Below are 6000 nucleotides of genomic sequence, written 5' to 3'. Positions count from 1 at the left end.
CCAGGTCCCTAAAAAAGCTGCTTCTCAGGAGAAGAATTACTAACAGTAAATTTATCTACTGACTTACAGGGGTTACAAGTAAGCTCATCTCTCTACCTGGGACTCTCTGTTGAGAAAGGAAATGTTATTTGTGAGAAGGAAAAACCCCAAGACTTTATATCACATGGATGTGGAGTCCAGTTTATAATATCCTAGTGAGGAATGAGTCTTCAAGTTCACAAATTAATGTAAATTTTTTCCCCAAAATAGAAAAAGAGCTATATGGGGAAGGAAAAATACACTTGCTGTGTGGGACTATGTCTACAGCTCAGTAAGCATAGTTATCCTCAGAAAAGAGGCACTGAGATATTAAGTAGAATGCATTTCAAAGTAATAAAGATGTCAACATATGAGAAAATAAACAATAGAATAAGAATATTTTCTGAATTTCAGAGGGGGAGAATAAAAGAATGAAAGAATAAAGAATAAAAGAATTTTATTATTTTGATAGTCAAAATAATGTGGTTGATAATTTTCCAGGATAGATAAAATTTTGAACCCTCTGAATAGATAAACTCAACAAGCTGAAGACTATGAAATTATATCTTCAAAATACTGAGAAAGTGTAATTGCGATCCTAGAATACTATACCCAGCTAAATCCTCATTCAAGAGGGAAACTGGAAAATAATACCGTGTATGTGAAGGTCGGGGGCCAAAGACTGAGAATGTACATTTTATTGAAGCCCATTTGAAGGAAACAAACAGCAAATATATACTCTCAGTCTTTGCTTTTGTTTTTCCCATAATATATCTTTAGTAAGAAGGAAACTGGAAACCTGAATTCAAAAGGAAACGTTGAGATTTAAGAAGCAATTTTGAGCAAATGCTTGTATGCATGTTGATTAAGCTAAATAAACATTGACTGCGAATTAATGACTAATACAATGTCTAAATTGGAGAAGAGGATAAAAATACAGTAAAACTAAAACATTGGGTAGTAAAATCAGAAATCAGAAATCGTACAGAAATATATAGTTATAGTAATTTTTTGTACACTTCTTAAGGAGGGCAGTTTTTAAAAATTAAACTTAATATTTGTTAACTTGATGTATGTTTTACAATTTAAAATTAACTTAAAATATCTACAAGAAATTAAACTTAGCGGAAGAAGAAATACAATTTTAAAATATATGCTAGAAAAAAAAGACAGGATAAAAGCAAGGGCAATATGAAAATTAAGAAAACACAAAACTGCATCAGTAATCATAAGAGATACAAATTGGTTTACTTATTTTGAAAGACTGAGATTTTATTAGTATAAAATTAAAAACAAAATCTACTTATATATGTATTTTTTAAACATCTTTATTGGAGTATAATTGCTTTACATTGGTGTGTTAGTTTCTGCTGTATAACAAAGTGAATCAGCTATACGTATAAATATATTCCCATTTCTCTGCCCTCTTGCGTCTCCCTCCCACCCTCCCTATCCCACCCCACTAGGTGGTCACAAAGCACCGAGCTGATCTCCCTGTGCTTTGCAGCTGCTTCCCACTAGCTATCTGTTTTACGTTTGGTAGTGTATGTATGTCCATGCCACTCTCTCACTTTGTCCCAGCTTACCCTTCCCCCTCCCCATGTCCTCAAGTCCATTCTCTACGTCTGTGTCTTTATTCCTGTCCTGCCCCTAGGTTCTTCAGAACCATTTTTTTTTTAAGATTTCATATATATGTGTTAGCATATGGTATTTGTTTTTCTCTTTCTGACTTACTTCACTCTGTATGACAGACTCTAGGTCCATCCACCTCACTGCAAATAACTCAATTTCGTTTCTTTTTATGGCTCAGTAATATTCCATTGTATATATGTGCCACATCTTCTTTATCCATTCATCTGTTGATGGACACTTAGGTTGCTTCCATGTCCTGGCTACTGTAAATAGTGCTGCAATGAACATTGTGGTACATGACTTTTTAAATTATGGTTTTCTCAGGGTATATGCCCAGTAGTGGGATTTCTGGGTCATATGGTAGCTCTGTTTTTAGTTGTTTAAGGAACCTCCATACTGTTCTCCATAGTGGCTGTATCAATTCACATTCCCACCAGCAGTGCAAGAGGGCTCCCTTTTCTTTTATAGCAAATATACATTTATTGTTGTAACTCAGAAAAGCTGAACTTAAAAGGATAGAAAAATTAGTCTGTGAAAACACTATTCTAAGTAAAAATACTATATTAATATCAGACAAGAGAAAATTTAATGCAAAACATATTATTATAGAGTTATATTCTCCAATTATGTAAAGCAAACATTGGCAGAATATTTTAAATGGACAGATCCCTACAGTGGGATAGTTTAACACACATAGGTCAAATAGAACAAGCATAATTTAAAATTTGAAAATACTAGAAATAAGCTTTATTTTGTAAACATATATAAATCCTTATAACTCAAAAGAGACAATAAGCCTTCATTCTAAATATCCATGAGAAGTGAAATAGAATTGGTCCTGTATACGTCACAAAGCCAAATCTGAAAAAATACGAATGAATCAGTACCTTACTGACCAGATATTGAGGCCAAACAAGTATAATTAGTACTCAATAACAAAAACAAGCCTCATTTAAAAATACAAACCTTAGAAACTTAAAAATACAGTTGACCTTTATTATTCCTAGAGTCCATATTTGCAAATTAGCCTGGCTGCTGAAATGTGTTTGCAACCACCAAATCAGTACTTGCCATGCTGCCTACCTGGTGTGCGTGTTCCTATCAGAGATCAAGCAAGGGTAACGCCACTTTCCTGTTTTAGCTCTCAAATTGGCAAGAAGTGTCCTTTTCATAGTCTATTTAGTGCCACATTTTTTTGCATTGTTTATTTTTGTTGTTGGTGGTGGTGGTCTCACTGATTAAAATGCTCCCCAAACATGGTTCTCACTGCTATCTAACATTCCTATGCGCAAGACAGCTGTGATGTGCCTTATAGAGGAAATATGTGTGTTAGATAAGCTTCTTTCAGGCATGATTAAGAGTGGTGTTAGCCACGAGTTCGACATTAATGAGTGTCTATATGTGTCTATATGTGAATAAAAAGGTGTTTTTAAATAAAACACACATAAAACAAGGTTAGGATGATCAGGTCATGAAAATGTGAACAGAGGCTCATAGGAATCCAATTTTGTATTTCCCCTAAGGGCAATAATTTAGTATTTCCTAATTCAGTGTTCATAGCAAAGTTATAGAACATAACTTTTGCAAGTAAAGAGAATCAACTGTACATTTTCAAATAATTAGAAGCCCAAAGAAATAATTTTATTTGGAATCATGGAATATTTGAGACTGTTTGGAAACAATGAAAACATCAATAGCCATGCTTTTATTTCTGTACACAGTACTTCAGTCATATTTTTCCTGAAGTAATTGATTTAGTCTTGTAACTTAGTGAACTTAATTGTTTTCCTAAAATAAAAGTATGTCCTTGCTATTACACAGTTCAAAAATCATTAATTTGGTTAATGTCTTCCCAACACCAGAAATTTAGGATGCAAATTTATTTTTGCATTACTTTTGTCATAATTTCTCTTGAATTTTCCTGGTAGTTGTCATATTAGACAGTTTCAGTTTAAGCACTAAAAATAGATTATATTAAAAGCTAAGTAAGAGTGATAACAGTGAAAATTTAGTAGATCAATATCCCATTGATAGTCAGAATCAATCACTCCATCACAAGAACTCCCTTCCTTGCCTATTGAGTCAGAGGCATGAGGAATCTAAAGTGGCCAGGCAGCAGCCTTAACTTCCACTTCAGTGGAATTATAGTTACGTCTCCTGGTAGAAGCAGTCCTTCCTTTGGACCTAAGACCTTAAGGCCAGCAAAGCATAATAAGGTCACGGGAACAGGGAGTAAAAATATTACTAGTGGGTCACTAGGGGTGATAGTGAGTAGCGTCACTCCCATTTCAATCTCTGGATTCCGAGACCCATGAATCCTGGCTATGGAAACAAGAGCGTCATATGTGGGATGCTGATTCCAAGCACACGCAGCCTTCTGCAAAATCTTGCCCCGGTCCTGCAAGGTATTGCCACCCAGCTGGTACTGTAACGGTCTTCAAAAGGCCATTCCAACCTTCTATCAAGTCAGCTGCTTCAGGGCGCTGGGGAACATGGTAAGACCAGTGAATTCCATTAGCACGGGCCCATTGATATACTTCTTTTGCTGTGAGGTGAGTTCCTTGATCAGAAGCAATGCTGTGTGGAATGGCATGATGGTTAGAAAGTCAGTCTGTAAGTTCACAGGTAGTTTTGGCAGAAGCATTGCCTTCAGGGAAGGCAAATTTGTAATTCAGTGGTGTCTGTTCCATTAAGAACAAAACACTGCCTCTTCCACAGTGGAAGTGGTCCAGTGTAGTCAACTTACTACCAGAGAGCCGGCTGATCACCCTGGGGAACGGTGCCGTGTTAAGGACCCCCTGTTCTTCCCACTGGGAAGCTTTCTCGCCGCCACAGTCCTTCAGGGTTGCGGTAGAAAGGATCTGTAGTGCTGAGGCTGCACTTTCAGGTGGCACCTGTCTATTACTCAGAACCATGTGTGAATCAAACCTAAATCACCCCTTCGTGTGTCAGCCGATTACAGTGAACTCCCCATGAGGTCATAGGTACAGACTGGGAGAGGGAAGGAAGTGGAGCAGGTAGGGCAGTGAGGTTGTATGGCTGGTCTTGCCGGCTGACAGTAAACTGCTTCTGGGGGTCTTTATTAATAGGTATTGAGACAAAATATATTTGCCAGATCAATAGCCTCATATCAGGTACCGGAGAACGTTTGAATTTTCTCAGGCAATGAAACCACATTTGGTGCAGCTGCTGCAACTGGGGTCACCGTCTGGTTAAGGTTATGATAATCCCATGTCATTCTCCAAGATCCATCCGGTTTCTGAGTAGTCCCAATAAGAAAGTTAAACGGGGATGTGGTGACAGTCACCACACCTGCATCCTTCAAGGCCTTGCTGGTGGTACTAATTTCTGCAGTCCCTTCAGGAATGCACTGTTTCTTGTTGTTTACTGTTTCCTAGGTGGAGACAGTTCTAATAAATTCCACTTGGACTTTCCTTCCCACCATAATAGCCCCCGTTCTACAAGTCAGGGAATTAATGTAGGATTCTGTCAGGTGCAGGGTATATTCATTCTAATTATGCATTTCAGAACTGGGAAAATAACCACAGGATGGGCTCGTGGAGCAGCTGGTTCCACTGTGAGATGGACTTGAGCTAAAACTCCATCCATCACTTGACCCCCATAAGCCCCTCTCTGGTGGAGCACAGTGTGGTGCTGAGTCTCTTGGAACCAGTATCCATTCCGAGCCAGGATCCAGCAGTCCCCACATGGTCTGGTTACTTCTTTTTCCTCGGTGCACAGTTACTCTGGTAAGAGGTTATGGGTCCCTTTGTGGGGAAGGCTGATAGATTAACAGTATACATTTTGGGCAGTGTACAGGAGTCTTCTCCTAAAGGTCCCCAGCCTCCCCTTCATTCAAGGGGTCTGGGTCTATAAACTGGCTCATTTCTGGATACTGATTGAGGGAGTGTGACTCACTGTTTTTATGATTCAAATTACTCCTTTTTGCTCACTTGATTTCGAACTTTTTTGCTAAATTCTTTTAAGAGTTTAGTAGGCTTCTTATTATTTCACCTCTAGGAACACTATAATCAACTAGCCAACGCCATAGGTCTGCATGAGTCAGACCGTTCTGATTGCCGCTTTGACTCTGCTGCCCATTATGTAACCATGCCCCCCTTGCCTTTGGCTGTTGTGTGCTGCCACTTGACTCCTGCCACCCCAGGTTCCAATTTCTCCTACTGCATGTAGGTTTCCCGGTTCAGTGACTGCAGTTCCCACTCTAAGGTCTGAATTACAGAGAAGAGCAATCACAGCACTCTTCAAGGAAACTGGGGTTCCCATCACAAATTCATTTCTCACAATACTGGTGAGAGGTATGTCTTCTGCCCCTCCCTGATGTATATGAGT

The 6000-nt window shown here is 38.5% G+C and overlaps 1 pseudogene; it reads right to left on the bottom strand.

Annotated features, from left to right (window-relative positions):
• Positions 1-3608: 3608 nt before the first annotated feature.
• LOC132512642 (uncharacterized) overlaps positions 3609-6000 on the bottom strand; it is a 108622-nt pseudogene continuing 106230 nt past the window's right edge.

The sequence above is a fragment of the Lagenorhynchus albirostris genome, chromosome 21 (genome assembly GCF_949774975.1).
Source record: "Lagenorhynchus albirostris chromosome 21, mLagAlb1.1, whole genome shotgun sequence".
Classification (NCBI taxonomy): Eukaryota; Metazoa; Chordata; class Mammalia; order Artiodactyla; family Delphinidae; genus Lagenorhynchus; species Lagenorhynchus albirostris.
This window is presented reverse-complemented; position numbering and strand designations above follow the sequence as displayed.